The sequence below is a fragment of the Vulpes vulpes genome, chromosome X, assembly GCF_048418805.1.
Source record: "Vulpes vulpes isolate BD-2025 chromosome X, VulVul3, whole genome shotgun sequence".
In the NCBI taxonomy this organism is placed as follows: domain Eukaryota; kingdom Metazoa; phylum Chordata; class Mammalia; order Carnivora; family Canidae; genus Vulpes; species Vulpes vulpes.
In genome coordinates, this window is record NC_132796.1 from 78097721 (window position 1) to 78114883 (window position 17163).

A 17163-nucleotide genomic window follows, 5' to 3' on the forward strand; every position below is an offset into this window, starting at 1 on the left:
TAATAGACAAATAACCCAACTTACAAATGGTAAAGGATCTAAATAGACATTTCTCCAAAGAAGAAGAAATACACATAGTCAATAAGCACATGGAAAGATGCTCAGCATCAGTAGCCATCAGGAAAATGCAAATCAAAACCACAATGTAATGCTACTTGCCATACACTAGGACAGCTATAACCCAAAAGTCTGATAATGACAATCATTGGTAAGAATGTAGAGAAATTGAAACCTTTTTATGCTGCTGATAGGAATATGAAGTGGTGTGGCTGCTTCAGAAAGAGTTCCTTGAGATGTTAAACAGAGTTGCCATATGACCCAGCAATTCTACTTCTAAGTATATACCCAGGAGAAATGAAAACATATGTCCACACAAAAACTTGTATGTGAATGTTCATAGCACCATAAATTATAATAGTCAAAAGGTGGAAAACAACTCATACTCCATCTACCGAATAATGTATAAACAAATGTGTATATCCATATGATGGAATATTATTTGCCCATAAAAAGGAACGAAGAATTGATACATGCTCCAAAACAAATGAACATTGAAAACATTAGGCTAAGTGAAAGAAACCAGTTGAAAAGGACCACAGATTGTATGATTTCACGTATATAAAATATCCATAGAGACAGAAAGAGAGTAGATTAATGCCAAGATCTGGGAGGAAGTGGGGAAAAGTGGTTGCTAATGGGTATGAGGTTGCATTTTGGGGGGGGTGAAATGTTTTTAAAATGGTAGTGATGGTTGCACAGCTCTGTGAATATACTAAAAGCTTCAAATGGATGAGTTGTATTGGATGTGACATATCTCAATAAAGCTGTTAAAAATCATGCTGAATAAAAAGCTTATTGGAGGTGGGCAAAGAAAGGGAGAGGCAGGCTATTTATTTGGTCTGTGTCATTTCTGGTCATATCAAGGGCTTTCCTCAATTAAAATTTCTTATGTAACATTTGCCTTCCCTACAGCCCTACTTTCACCAACACATTTTCTTTCAATTTGTGCTCCTTGATGTTTTATTCCCTGATGCTAGTGCCACCAACATCTTCCTTTGTGGGAAGAGGGAATATATAGTTAGTCAGATATTTGGATTCTTTGCTGTATTCTGTCCTAGAGGAGCTTTCTCTTTGGGTATAGATTGGGCACTGGACCAATTTCTGATCTAAATTCAGGAATAGGGTATCCTTGGGTGGCTCAGCGGTTTGGTGCCTGCCTTTGGCCCAGGGCATGGTCCTGGAGTCCTGGGATTGAGTCCCGGGATCGAGTCTAGGGATCGTGTCCCGGGATCGAGTCCCACATTGGACTCCCTGTATGGAGCCTGCTTCTCCCTCTGCCTGTGTCTCTGCCTCTCTCTCTCTCTCTCTCTCTCTCTCTCTCTGTGTCTCTCATGAATAAATAATAAAATAAAATCTAAAAAAATAATAAAATAATAAATTCAGGAATAACTGGAATGGATACACAATGGTACCTTTGTTTTTTTAAAAAAGATTTATTTATTTATTTGAGAGAGAGAGAGTGAGCAAGAGTGGGCTTAGGAGCAGAGGGGAGGGGAGAGAGAAACTCTAGCAGACTCCACACTGAACACTGAGCCCAATGTGGGGCTCAATCTCACAACCCTGAGATCAGGACCTGAGCTGCCCCCAAGAGTTGGGTGCTTAACCCACTGAGCCACACAGGTGCCCCCAACCTATTCTTTTTTAATGTGACTTTGCTACTCCTCCAGTACAGAAATGGATTTTCCCCCACCCCTTCTCAAATCTGGGCTATAACCTGCTCTGACTAATAGAACGCGATCGGATTTATTTATAAAACTGTCAATGCTGGGCCTTAGGAGATCCTACAAGCTTTGTTTTTGCAGTTAACCTCTTGGAACATGGTTGCTATTTAGTCAAGTCCAAACTCTCTGTCTGGGAAAAAAGATCATGAGGTAAAGACTTAAGTTGTTCCAATTAGCAGTCAGCACCAAGGCTCCAATCATGTGAGTGTGGCCATCTTGGATCCTTCAGACAGTTAAGCTATCCAATCTGACATGTGGAGCAAAGATGAGACTTCCCTACTGATTTCTGCCTGAAAAGGACACAGACAAAAAAAAAGAAATATATAGAATAATTATAAATTATAGTTGATTCTTCAAGGAAACAAACAAAAGGCTACGAAGAATAACACAGGGGACCTACTGTAGATGCACTGGCCAGGGAAGTCATCTCTAAGGAGTTGACATTTGAGTTCAGACTTAAAGGACACTAAGGACTACTGTGGTAAGTGTCTACTAGGCAAAAGGAAAAGCAAATGCAAAGACCTTGACTCAAGAGAGAGCTTAGTGGGTTTCAAATACTTAAAAAAAAACCAAAGAAGCTAAAAAAAGGAAGATGATGCCAGAGTGTCAGGCAGACACCGAATTCCACAAGGTCTAGCCAGTGGGTAAAGAATTTATATTTTTTAAAGGATCTATACCCTAAAAACTACAGAACACTTCTGAAAGAAATTGAGGAAGACACAAAGAGATGGAAAAATATTCCATGCTCATGGATTGGAAGAATTAATATTGTGAAAATGTCAATGTTACCCAGGGCAATTTACACATTTAATGCAATCCCTATCAAAATACCATGGACTTTCTTCACATAGTTGGAACAAATCATCTTAAGATTTGTGTGGAATCAGAAAAGACCCCAAATAGCCAGGCGAATATTAAAAAAGAAAACCATAGCTGGGGGCATCACAATGCCAGATTTCAGGTTGTCCTACAAAGCTGTGGTCATCAAGACAGGGTGGTACTGGCACAAAAACAGACACATAGATCAATGGAACAGAATAGAGAATCCAGAAGGGGACCCTCAACTTTATGGTCAAATAATATTCAACAAAACAGGAAAGACTATTCACTGGAAAAAAGACAGTCTCTTCAATAAATGGTGCTGGGAAAATTGGACATCCACATGCAGAAGAATGAAACTGGACCACTCTCTTTCACCATACACAAAGATAAACTCAAAATGGATGAAAGATCTAAATGTGAGACAAGAATGCATCAAAATCCTAGAGGAGAACACAGGCAACACCCTTTTTGAACTTGGCCACAGCAACTTCTTGCAAGATACATCCATGAAGGCAAGGGAAACAAAAGCAAAAATGAACTATTGGGACTTCATCAAGATAAAAAGCTTCTGCACAGCAAAAGAAACAGTCAACAAAACTAAAAGACAGCCTACAGAATGGGAGAAGATATTTGCAAATGACCTATCAGATAAAGGGCTAGTATCCAAGATCTATAAAGAACTTATTAAACTCAACACCAAAGAAACAAACAATCCAATCATGAAATGGGCCAAAGACATGAACAGAAATTTCACAGAGGAAGACATAGACATGGCCAGCAAGCACATGAGAAAACGCTCAGCATCACTTGCCATCAGGGAAATACAAATCAAAACCACAATGAGATACCACCTCACACCAGTGAGAATGGGGAAAATTAACAAGACAGGAAACAACAAATGTTGGAGAGGATGTGGAGAAAGGGGAACCCTCTTATACTGTTGGTGGGAAGGTGAACTGGTGCAGCCAGTCTGGAAAACTGTGTGGAGGTTCCTCAAAGAGTTAAACATAGAATTGCCCTATGACCCAGCAATTGCACTACTGGGGATTTACCCTAAAGATACAGATGCAATGAAACGCCGAGACACCTGCACCCCAATGTTTATAGCAGCAGTGTCTACAATAGTCAAACTGTGGAAGGAGCCTCAGTGTCCATCAAAAGATGAATGGATAAAGAAGATGTGGTCTATGTATACAATGGAATATTTCTCAGCCATTAGAAATGACAAATACCCACCATTTGCTTCAACGTGGATGGAACTGGAGGGTATTATGCTGAGTGAAATAAGTCAATCGGAGAAGGACAAATAGTGTATGTTCTCATTCATTTGGGGAATATAAATAATAGTGAAAGGGAATATAAAGGAAGGGAAAAGAAATGTTGGGAAATATCAGGAAGGGAGACAGAACATAAAGACTCCTAACTCTGGGAAACGAACTAGGGATGGTGGAAAGGGATGTGGGCGGGGGGTTGGGGTGACTGGGTGATGGGCACTGAGGGGGCACTTGACGGGATGAGCTCTGGGTGTTATGCTAAATATTGGCAAATTGAACTCCAATAAAAATTTTTTTAAAAAATTATTTATATTTTTATTTTGATTCCCTGAAAGATTTTAAACAATGAAGTGATGTGATCTTTCATTTTGAAAGGGGAATTTTTGCTGCTGTGGGAGAAAAGTTTGGCGTTGGGGGCGGGGGGGAATGCAAGTGGAGAAATCAGGTCATATTACAATCTAGGCTAAAGTTGAAAGTAGCCAAGTCAGAGTGATGCAGGTAGAGAAGTGTGGCTAGCTTTAAGATATATTTTGAAGATACAGCCTGCTGTTGAGTGAGATATGAAGAACAGGATAAGGGAAGAGGAAGAATCAAAGAGGACACAGAGGGATCCCTGGGTGGCGCAGCGGTTTGGCGCCTGCCTTTGGCCCAGGGCGCGATCCTGGAGACCCGGGATCGAATCCCACGTCAGGCTCCCGGTGCATGGAGCCTGCTTCTCCCTCTGCCTGTGTCTCTGCCTCTCTCTCTCTCTCTCTCTATCATGAATAAATAAATAAAATCTTTAAAAAAAAAAAAACAAAGAGGACACAGATTTCTGGCTTAGGCAATAGGGTTGATGGTGGTGCTCTCTGCTGAACATAAGGAAATGATTAGGGGAATCCAGACTTCAGTTTTGGATATGTGAATTGTGATCTCTCTATACAGGTGTCAGGTGGACAACCGGAACTCGAGGAGAACTCTGACTGGGAGATTTACTTGGGGGTCATCTGGAAAAATGGCACTTAAATTTATGGGAATGGCTGTGATATCCCAATGAAAGAATACAGAAATGAAATGGGAAGACGGTATAGGACAGACTACTGAAGAACACCAATATTTAAAAATTAGCTAAAGGAAGAGCAGATACCAAAAAGAATGAGTAGTGGCTAAGAAGTTAGGAGGAAAACCATGAGATGGTGGTGTCAAGAGAGGCAAGAGAGAAGTGTATTTCCAGTGGAAGGAGTGGTCAACAGTGCTGATAGTGAGAGTAAAGTGAGGACAGATAAGTGCCCATTACATTAGGCAATATCTAGGTCACTGGCGACAAGAGCTGTTTTGGTAGGATGGTAGAGATGGAGGTCTGATTGCAATGGATTGAGTATTGAATGGGAAGGCGGGAACTGGAGTCAGCATATGTAGCTGTATATGTGAAAAGTTGGCTATAAACAGGAATAGATAAATGGGATGGAAGTTAGATATACAGTCAAAGGGGAAGGTTTAAGATCAGTAGTACTTAAAGCATGCTTGAGCTCTGATGGAAATGATCCAAAGGAGAGGGAAGGATTGATGTTGCAGAAGAGAAAGGAGATACCTGAAGAAGATTCCTTGAGGTAAAGAAAAGGGATAGGATTCAGAGCACAATGGACTGAGTGCCCTCTTGAGGTTTAGGTTCATGAACTTAAGGTGAAACCAATCAGCTTAGTTATGTGATACCCCCTCCACTATTTAGCTGCCTGCTTGGGTGAAGGCTTCAAGAAGGAAGATGGCAGAGTTCATTTGGGATTGGAGTTTTGCCAATATAGTCAGCAGAAGGAGAGATGGCCAAGGGAAGTGACTGTATTTGCAAGGATGAAACATGGAATCAGGACTGGCTAAGGAATGAAAGAAAGTCAGAATGCAGGCTGATGGGTGTTGAGAAGAGTGATGGCTAATAGACTGGAGGTCTCAGAGAGGCTGTGTGTGTGTGCATTGGCAGTGAGGGTGGGTGGCCAAGGAGTGGGATGTTTCAAATAAAAATGGGAGAGGGCATAGAATTTTGGTGATGGCAATGTCCAGGAGTAGCCATGGGAGTAGGTGGCTGAGTTGGAGTGAAGGAAAAAGGCCATGGGAGATGGATAGGTCAAGGCACTGAGAATTAGGTGGTTCATCCATGTGGATGCTGAAGCAACTAACTTTGTGGAGTAGGAGGAACATCATTGACACAGTGTGAGTCAATCAATGTGTTTGTTCTTTTGCAAAGAAGCCAGTTTCGTGTTTGGGTTCTAATCTCAGCTGGGCCCTCAGAGATACTGGAGAATTGGCCATTTCCCCAATTAGCTCCTTCTCTCATTCCTCAGAACAACTCTTGACCAGATACTATGTTCCCAGGATCCCTCCCCTGGCAGGGAGCCTGCTCCTCCCCCTGCCTATGTCTCTTCCTCTCTCTCTGTCTCTCATAAATAAAAAAAAATCATCTGAAAGAAAGTAAAGTAAAACTAGTGGAGAAGACATGGCTGCCTTTACTTCTTCATCTCAGAATCACTTATTTTTCTTTTAACTTTTTATTTTGACCCAATTTCAGACTTACAGAAAACCTGTAATAAGATTTTTAATAGCCTATTTTGCCTTTTACCCAGATCTTTTCTCCCACTGCCACCTCCTTCCTTCTCCCCCTCCCTCCCTCACTTCTGATTCTCTCTCTCTTTCTCTCACACACATACCCTCTTTTTTTCTGAACCATTTGAGAGTAAGTCGCAGACATGATGGCATTTACCCTTCATTACTTCAGAGTGCATTTCCTAATAATGACATTGTCTTACATCACCCAGTCACAATGATCAAAATCAGGAAATTAATTTTTATATGATATATACTAATCTACGGATCTAGTTCCTACTTCAGATTTTGCTGAATGCGTTGACGCAAAGATGTTCTCTATGGCAGAAAATCTCATTTCATAAGCAGCACTCAGCTTTCATGTCTCTTTTAATCTGAAATAGTTCTACAGTCCCGTGTTTCATGGCATTGTCAATTTTGAGGAGTACAGACCAGCTATTTTGTAGAATGCCCTTCAATGTGAGTGTATCTGCATTTTCCTCATGAGTAGATTCAGATTATGTACCTATGAAAGGAACATCACAGAAATGCTGTGTCCTCCTAGGCACATAATGTGGATTTTTCCCATTACTGGCTACAGTAAGTTTGATCACTTGATTAAGATCCCATGTGCTAGGTTTCTCCACTATAAAGTTGCTATTTGTACTAATAGATATCTAGTAGGGAGATATTTCAAGACTATGTAAGTATCTTTTTACTCCTCAAGCTTTCTTCCACTAGTTTTTGAACCCCTTGACGATTCTTGTTAAGTGGTGGCCAAATGTTTCCCCCCCCTAATTTTACCAGTTCTCCTACATTTTTTATTGCTGTAAAGATGATCTTTCCCTTCATTTCCATGTGCTTATTTCTATCTGTGTGGACTTAGAGATTCCTATATTTTTCAATGGGTTATCATCTTTTGTTATGATATTTTATTTTAATGCTCAAATGCTCCAAATTTGGCCAGCTTAAGTCTCTTCATGCTAGATCTAGTATCAATCTGACATGCTCCTATCACTTCTTGAGTAGTCTGTTACTTTCTTGCCCAAACAAGACATTCCAGGCTCATCTCGTACTTTCCTTGCCCTAGTGCTGAAATCAGTCATTTCTCCATTTCTTTTTAGTGAAGAATGCCATTGAGGAACCAAGATCTGGGCACTTATTGTGTTTGCTGCCTGTAGAGCTTCCCAGTGGACAGAACTACAAAATAGACGTATGTATATACACCTACACTCACATGCATGCATATACATGCAGAAATGACCACCTGCATTATACCCATGTCTCGTTCTGCATATATCTATATATTAAAAACTATGAAATCACACTTATGGTCCAATTCCAATTCAACACCACAGGAGTCATTCTGTCCTCCTTTTCCATATTTTGATTTTCTTCACCAATAGTAAGGTATCTGACTCCCATTATCCACAATATATTATAATCACTTCTTTACCTACTATACTTGGGCTTTGGCTCTACCAACTCACCAAAAATATTCTTGCCAAGGACATAAATTTCTGTAATTGCTAAATTCAAAGATCACTCTGGTCCTAATATTCCTTGTCCTCTCCTCTATGTCTGACTGTTGAAACTGCTCACCTTTTTTTCTGTTGTACAATTTTCTTTTATTTTTTGATAGAATATATATCTAGAACACGTAAGTGTACGTTTTTATCCCTTCTTCCCATAGAGCCAATGTGCACATTCTTCGATATTGGACAGTCCACAGAATTGGGGAAAGGTTATGAACTTGATAAAGTAACCACTTGAGTTTGTTAGTAATTTAGAAAATCCTGCTATGAATTCAGTCTCTAATATTTTGTAGTATGGAAAACCCTAAGATAGAGTTGTATTTATGGTATTGGGGAAAAGATTCCAGGACTCCAGGAAGTCCATGTTATGGTAACCTCCACTTATGGGTATCTAGTTACTTTCAGATCTCAAGACTTCAGGGTCATGTCAGGACAAGGCCAGAAGTCAGGAGACTTTGTGTTTTGAAGTGTTGCTGAGTCTCCTCTCAGTTTTAAGCTAGAAGTTTCCTGGACCTAGAAGCTTCCTGGAGGAGGGATGGTTGGCATGGGGCCTGTTTGCTTGAAAGTTGTCATCCTATGTGGGCCTGAGTGCCTGCTAAGCTGGCGAGTGTGTTGAATCATCAAAACCAAAGCCCATGATAAGTGATGATGAGCATCTTTTCATGTGTCTGCTGGCCATCTGTTTATCTTCTTTGGAGAAATGTCTGTTCATGTCTTCTGCCCATTTTTAATGGGATTATTTGTTTTTTGAGTGTTGGGTAAAAAGTTAAAAATAGAACTATCATATGATCCAGCAGTCTGGGTATTTTTCCAGATAATATAAGAATACTAATTCAAAGGGATACATACACCCCTGTGTTTATGGCAGCATTATTTATGATAGACAAGATATGGAAGCAGCCAAAGTGTCCATTGATTGATGAATAGATAAAGAAGAGGTGGCACATATTCTTCCCACACATTACCCCATCTTCATTTCTCCCAAAAGTCTGCTCCTTTTTTCTGCATTCCCTACCCCACATAGTGGCAACACCATCCCCATATACCCAATCAGACTGACCTGACTTGTCCTTCCTCTTTACTTCTGTTGAAAAGTTCTATTTGAAGATCTCAATCTCTTTTATATTTGTGTTCTCTTTATCTTTTTTTAAAAAAAGATTTTATTTATCCATTCATGAGAGAGAGAGAGAGAGAGAGAGAGAGAGAGAGAGGCACAGGCAGAGGGAGAAGCAGGCTCCATACAGGGAACCTGACATGTGACTCGATCCCGGAACTCCAGGATCCCACCCTGGGATGAAGGCGGTGCTAAACCGCTGAGCCACCGGGGCTGCCCTCTCTTTATCTTTCTTATTATCTGGCAATTGTTTCCCAACAGCTGTTATGCCTCATTCTCCATCCCTTCAAATCCATCCTTCTCATAGGTACTGAATAACTTTTCTAAAGTGCAAATTTCACCATGGCATTCCCCTATTTCAAACCATTCAGATATGGCTCACAGCTTCTGGATAATGTCCATATTCCTTGGAACGTCACATAGAGTCCTTTGTGATCTGTCCTTGGGTTATCTCATGTCTTCTCTTTTTTTTTTTTTTTCTCATGTCTTCTCTTTATTCTACTCTACACTCAATCTATCCACCTATGATATTATCCATTCATTGCAGTTACCATATTCTCTTTGGCTTTCATGCCATTGTGCATGCTATGCCATCTTTCAGAAATGCCTTTGTCTGATGAATAACTTCTACACTGCTTTCAAGACTCCTATTTCCCTGACTATCCTCCTCCCACTTCCACTGCCTATTAGGATCCCATCCTACATGCTTTGTAACAGCTTGTATTTATCATATCTCAGTGCTTTGTCACACTTTATTGTAATTATCTGTTCACTTGCATTTCCCCTGCTAGACTGTGGACTCACTGAAGACAAGGACTCAATATACATGAAAAAATAAGTTCTTGGGGATCCCTGGGTGGCTCAATGGTTTAGCGCCTGCCTTCAGCCCAGGGCATGATCCTGGAGTCCCTGGATCAAGTCCCACATCGACTTCTGCATGGAGCCTGCTTCTCTTTCTGCCTGAGTCTCTGCCTCTCTCCCTCTCTCTCTCTCTCTCTCTGTGTGTGTGTGTGTCTGTCTCTCATGAATAAATAAATAAGTAAATCTTAAAAAAAAAAAGCTCCTAGAGGAAAATAAATAAATACATTCTCAGGTGCCTGGGTTGCTCAGTAGGTTAAGCATCCAACTCTTGGTTTTGGCTCAGGTCATGAACTCAGGGTTGTGGAACTGAGCCCCAGATTGGGCTCCAAGCTCAGTGGAGATTCTGCTTGAGATTCTCTCTTTCCCTTTGCTCCTCCCATGCTCATGCTCTCCTTCTCTTTCTCTCTCTCTCAAATAAATAAATAAATAAATCTTAAAATATAAACTGTCATCCATAAAAAAATGAAAAATTGAGGGGGGGGGCAAGATGGCAGAAGAGTAGAGTCCCCAAATCACCTGTCCCCACCAAATTACCTAGATAACCTTCAAATCATCCTGAAAATCTATGAATTCAGCCTGAGATTTAAAGAGAGAACAGCTGGAACGCTACAGTGAGAAGAGTTCATGCTTCTATCAAGGTAGGAAGACGGGGAAAAAAGAAATAAAGAAACAAAAGGCATCCAAGGGGGAGGGGCCCTGCGAAGAACCGGGCTAAGGCCGGGGCGAGTGCCCCCAGGATAGGAAAGCCCCTTCCCAGAGAAACAGGAGCTGCACCAACCTTCTCGGGCTGAAAGGCGCCCGCAGGGAGTTAGAGCAGGAACCCCAGGAGGGGCGGGGATGCCCTCAGGCTCCCTGGGACACTAACAGACACCTGCGCCCCGGGGAGAGTGCGCCGAGCTCTCTAAAGGACTGTAGCACGCACACGGCTGGACCCGGGAGCAGCTCGGAGGGGCTCGGGCAGAGGAAGAGGCTCCGTGCGGAGGGGGCTGCGCGGCGGCTCCGGGAGCGTGAATCCAACAGCGCAGGCCCGGGAGCATTGGGCGCCGGGACACAGCCCAGGATCCGGCCTCCTCCCCCCCGGGACAGGCAGAGGCCAGGAGGGCCCAGGACAGCAAGGACGCTCCTGCCCCGAGCTGAGCAGATCAGCGGCCCCGCCCCCGGAGCATCCAGGCCCTGCAGATGGAGAGCTCCGTAGTTACTGTGGGAGCTGAATCCAGGGCTCCAGAGCTGGCCCCGCCACTGTGGTTGTTCCTCCTGGGGCCTCACGGGGTAAACAACCCCCACTGAGCCCTGCACCAGGCAGGGAGCAGAGCAGCTCCGACAAGTGCTAACACCTGAAAATCAGCACAACAGGCCCCTCCCCCAGAAGACCAGCTAGACGGACAAGTTCCAGGGGAAGTCAAGGGACTTAAAGTATACAGAAACAGAAGATACTTCCACCTGTTTTGTTTTTGTCTTTGTTTGTTTGTTTTTGCTTTTTGATTTCTGTTTGCTTCCCCCACCCTTTTTTTCCTTTCTTTTTCTTTCTCTTTTTCTTCCTTTTTTCTTTTTTCTTTCCTTCTTTCTCTCCTCTCTTTTTCTCCTTTTCCCAATAAAACTTGTTTTTGGCCACTCTGCATTGGGCAAAATGACTAGAAGGAAAACCTCACTTCAAAAGAAAGAATCAGAAACAGTCCTCTCTCCCACAGGGTTACAAAATCTGGATTACAATTCAATGTCAGAAAGCCAAATCAGAAACACTATTATACAGCTCTAGAAAAAAGCATAAAGGACTCAAGAGACTTCATGACTGCAGAATTTAGATCCAATCAGGCAGAAATTAAAAATCAATTGAATGAGATGCAATCCAAACTATAAGTCCTAATGATGAGGGTTAATGAGGTGGAAGAACGAGTGAGTGACATAGAAGACAAGTTGATGGCAAAGAGGGAAACTGAGGAAAAAAGAGACAAACAATTAAAAGACCATGAATTTAGATTAAGGGAAATAAACGACAGCCTGAGGAAGAAAAACCTACTTTTAATTGGGGTTCCCGAGGGCACCGAAAGGGCCAGAGGGCCAGAATATGTATTTGAACAAATCCTAGCTGAAAACTTTCGATCTGGGAAGGGAAACAGGCATTCAGATCCAGGAAATAGAGAGATCCCCCCCTAAAATCAACAAAAACCGTTCAACACCTCGACATTTAATAGTTAAGCTTGCAAATTCCAAAGATAAAGAGAAGATCCTTAAAGCAGCATGAGACAAGAAATCCTTGACTTTTATGGGGAGGAGTATTAGGGTAACAGCAGACCTCTCCACAGAGACCTGGCAGGCCAGAAAGGGCTGACAGGATATATTCAGGGTCCTAAATGAGAAGAACATGCAACCAAGAATACTTTATCCAGCAAGGCTCTCATTCAAAATGGAAGGAGAAATAAAGAGCTTCCAAGACAGGCAGGAACTGAAAGAATATGTGACCTCCAAACCAGCTCTGCAAGAAATTTTAGGAGGGACTCTTAAAATTCCCCTTTAAGAAGAAGTTCAGTGGAACAATTCACAAAAACAAGGACTGAATAGATATCATGATGACACTAAACTCATATCTTTCAATAGTGACTCTGAACGTGAATGGGCTTAATGACCCCATCAAAAAGTGCAGGGTTTCAGACTGGGTAAAAAAGCAGGACCCATCTATTTGCTGTCTACAAGAGACTCATTTTAGACAGAAGGACACCTACTACCTGAAAATAAAATGTTGGAGAACCACTTACCATTCAAATGGTCCTCAAAAGAAAGCAGGGGTAGCCATCCTTATATCAGATAAACTAAAATTTACCCCGAAGACTGTAGTGAGAAATGAAGAGGGACACTATATCACACTTAAAGGATCTATCCAACAAGAGGACTTAACAATCCTCAATATATATGCCCCGAATGTGGGAGCTCCCAAATATTTAAATCAATTAATAACCAAAGTGAAGAAATACTTAGATAATAATACACTTATACTTGGTGACTTCAATCTAGCTCTTTCTACCCTCGATAGGTCTTCTAAGCACAACACCTCCAAAGAAATGAGAGCTTTAAATGATACACTGGACCAGATGGATTTCACAGATATCTACAGAATTTTACGTCCAAACTCAACTGAATACACATTCTTCTCAAGTGCACATGGCACTTTCTCCAGAATAGACCACATACTGGGTCACAAATTCGGTCTGAACCGATACCAAAAGATTGGGATCCTCCCCTGCATATTCTCAGACCATAATGCCTTGAAATTAGAACTAAATCACAACAAGAAGTTTGGAAGGACCTCAAACACGTGGAGGTTAAGGACCATCCTGCTAAAAGATGAAAGGGTCAACCAGGAAATTAAGGAAGAATTAAAAAGATTCATGGAAACTAATGAGAATGAAGATACAACAATTCAAAATCTTTGGGATGCAGCAAAAGCAGTCCTAAGGGGGAAATACATTGCAATTCAAGCATCCATTCAAAAACTGGAAAGAACTCAAATACAAAAGCTAACCTTACACCTAAAAGAGCTAGAGAAAAAACAGCAAATAGATTCTACATCCAGCAGAAGAAGAGAGTTAATTAAGATTCGAGCAGAACTCAACGAAATCGAGACCAGAAAAACTGTGGAACAGATCAACAAAACCAGGAGTTGGTTCTTTGAAAGAATTAATAAGATAGATAAACCATTAGCCAGGCTTATTAAAAAGAAGAGAAAGAAGACTCAAATTAATAAAATCATGAATGAGAAAGGAGAGATCACTACCAACACCAAGGAAATACAAACGATTTTAAAAACATATTATGAACAGCTATATGCCAAGAAATTAGGCAGTCTAGAAGAAATGGACACATTTCTGGAAAGCCACAAACTACCAAAACTGGAGCAGGAAGAAATAGAAAACCTGAACAGGCCAATAACCAGGGAGGAAATTGAAGCAGTCATCAAAAACCTCCCAAGACACAAAGTCCAGGGCCAGATGGCTTCCCAGGGAAATTCTATCAAACGTTTAAAAAAGAAACCGTACCTATTCTACTAAAGCTCTTTGGAAAGATAGAAAGAGATGGAGTGCTTCCAAATTCGTTCTATGAGGCCAGCATCACCTTAATTCCGAAACCAGACAAAGACCCCACCAAAAAGGAGAATTACAGACCAATATCCCTGATGAACATGGATGCAAAAATTCTCAACAAGATGCTAGCCAATACGATCCAACAGTATATTAAGAGAATTATTTACCCTGACCAAGTAGGATTTATCCCCGGGACACAAGGCTGGTTCAACACTCGTAAAACACTCAATGTGATTCATCATATCAGCAAGAGAAAAACCAAGAACCATATGATCCTCTCATTAGATGCAGAGAAAGCATTTGACAAAATACAGCATCCATTCCTGATCAAAACCCTTCAGAGTGAAGGGATAGAGGGAACGTTCCTCAACATCTTACAAGTCATCTATTCAAAACCCACAGCAAATATCATTCTCAATGGGGAAGCCCTGGGAGCCTTTCCCCTAAGATCAGGTGCAAGACAGGGATGTCCACTCTCACCAGTGCTATTCAACATAGTACTGGAAGTCCTAGCCTCAGCAATCAGACAACAAAAAGACATTAAAGGCATTCAAATTGGCAAAGAAGAAGTCAAACTCTCCCTCTTCGCCGATGACATGATACTCTACATAGAAAACCCAAAAGCCTCCACCCCAAGATTGCTAGAACTCATACAGCAATTTGGTAGCGTTGCAGGATACAGAATCAATGCCCAGAAATCAGTGGCATTTCTATATACTAACAATGAGACTGAAGAAAGAGAAATTAAGGAGTCAATCCCATTTACAATTGCACCGAAAAGCATAAGATACCTAGGAATAAACCTAACCAAAGAGGTCAAGGATCTATACCCTAAAAACTATAGAACACTTCTGAAAGAAGTTGAGGAAGACACAAAGAGATGGAAAAATATTCCATGCTCATGGATTGGCAGAATTAATATTGTGAAAATGTCAATGTTACCCAGGGCAATTTACACGTTTAATGCAATCCCTATCAAAATACCATGGACTTTCTTCAGAGAGTTAGAACAAATTATTTTAAGATTTGTGTGGAATCAGAAAAGACCCCAAATAGCCAGGGGAATTTTAAAAAAGAAAACCATAGCTGGGGGCATCACAATGCCAGATTTCAGGTTGTACTACAAAGCTGTGATCATCAAGACAGTGTGGTACTGGCACAAAAACAGACACATAGATCAATGGAACAGAATAGACAATCCAGAAGTGGACCCTCAACTTTATGGTCAACTAATATTCGATAAAGGAGGAAAGATTATCCATTGGAAGAAAGTCCATTCAATAAATGGTGTTGGGAAAATTGGACATCCACATGCAGAAGAATGAAACTAGGCCAGTCTCTTTCACCATACACAAAGATAAACTCAAAATGAATGAAAGATCTAAATGTTAGACAAGATTCCATCAAAATCCTAGAGGAGAACACAACCAACCCCCTTTTTGAACTCAGCCACAGTAACTTCTTGCAAGATACATCCACAAAGGCAAAATAAACCAAAGCAAAAATGAACTATTGGGACCTCATCAAGATAAGAAGCTTTTGCACAGCAAAGGATACAGTCAACAAAACTGAAAGACAACCTACAGAATGGGAGAAGATATTTGCAAATGATGTATCAGATACAGGGCTAGTTTCCAAGTTCTATAAAGAACTTAGTAAACTCAACACCAAAGAAACAAACAATCCAATCATGAAATGGGCAAAAGACATGAACAGAAACCTCACAGAGGAAGACATAGACATGGCCAACACGCACATGAGAAAATGCTCTGCATCACTTGCCATCAGGGAAATACAAATCAAAACCACAATGAGATACCACCTCACACCAGTGAGAATGGGGAAAATTAACAAGGCAGGAAACAACAAATGTTGGAGAGGATGCGGAGAAAAGGGAACCCTCTTACACTGTTGGTGGGAATGTGAACTGGTGCAGCCAGTCTGGAAAACTGTGTGGAGATTCCTCAAAGAGTTAAAAATAGACCTGCCCTATGACCCAGCAATTGCACTGTTGAGAATTTACCCCAAAGATTCAGATGCAATGAAATGCCGGGACGCCTGCACCCCGATGTTTATAGCAGCAATGTCCACAGTATCCAAACTGTGGAAGGAGCCTCGGTGTCCATTGAAAGATGAATGGGTAAAGAAGATGTGGTTTATGTATACAATGGAATATTACTCAGCCATTAGAAACGACAAATACCCACCATTTGCTTCAACGTGGATGGAACTGCAGGGTATTATGCTGAGTGAAGTAAGTCAATCGGAGAAGGACAAACATTATATGTTCTCATTCATTTGGGGAACATAAATAATAGTGAAAGGGAATAGAAGGGAAGGGAGAAGAAATGTGTGGGAAATATCAGAAAGGGAGACAGAACATAAAGACTCCTAACTCTGGGAAACGAACTAGTGGTGATAGAAGGGGAGGAGGGCCGGGGGTGGGGGTGAATGTGTGACGGGCACTGAGGGGCGCACTTGACGGGGTTAGCACTGGGTGTTATTCTGTATGTTGGTAAATTGAACACCAATAAAAAATAACTTTATTTAAAAAAATGAAAAATTGCCATTTGCGACTACATGGATGGACCCGGAAGGCATCATGCTAAGTGAAATAACTCAGAGAGAGAAAGACAAATATATGGAATCCAAAAAACAAGACAAATGAGCAAACAGATAAACAAAACAGTCTCTTAAATACAGAGAACAAACTGGTGATTGCCAGAGGGGAGGTGGGTAGGTAGATGGGCGAAATAGGTGAAGGTGATTAAGAAGTACAAATTTCCAGTTCTAAAATACATGTTATGGAGATGAAAAGTATAGCATAGGGAATACAGTCAATAATATTGTAATAATGTTGTATAGTAACAGATTGTGATTACACTTACCATGGCACCCACAGGGTAATATATAGAATTATGGAATAGATAATTTGTACACTTGAAACTAATATCACACTATCAATTATACTTCAAAATAAAGAAAAAAATAGACTCTAGCATAATGACTTTGATTTATACATGGCACCAATGAAAACCAATCAAATTTCTTTGTAGCCACAGGCTTGTATCTTATTTTATTGTGTATGTATACACTGACAATTCCTTGAAATAAAATGCAAGATTTATATATTAATTGTCATTCCTT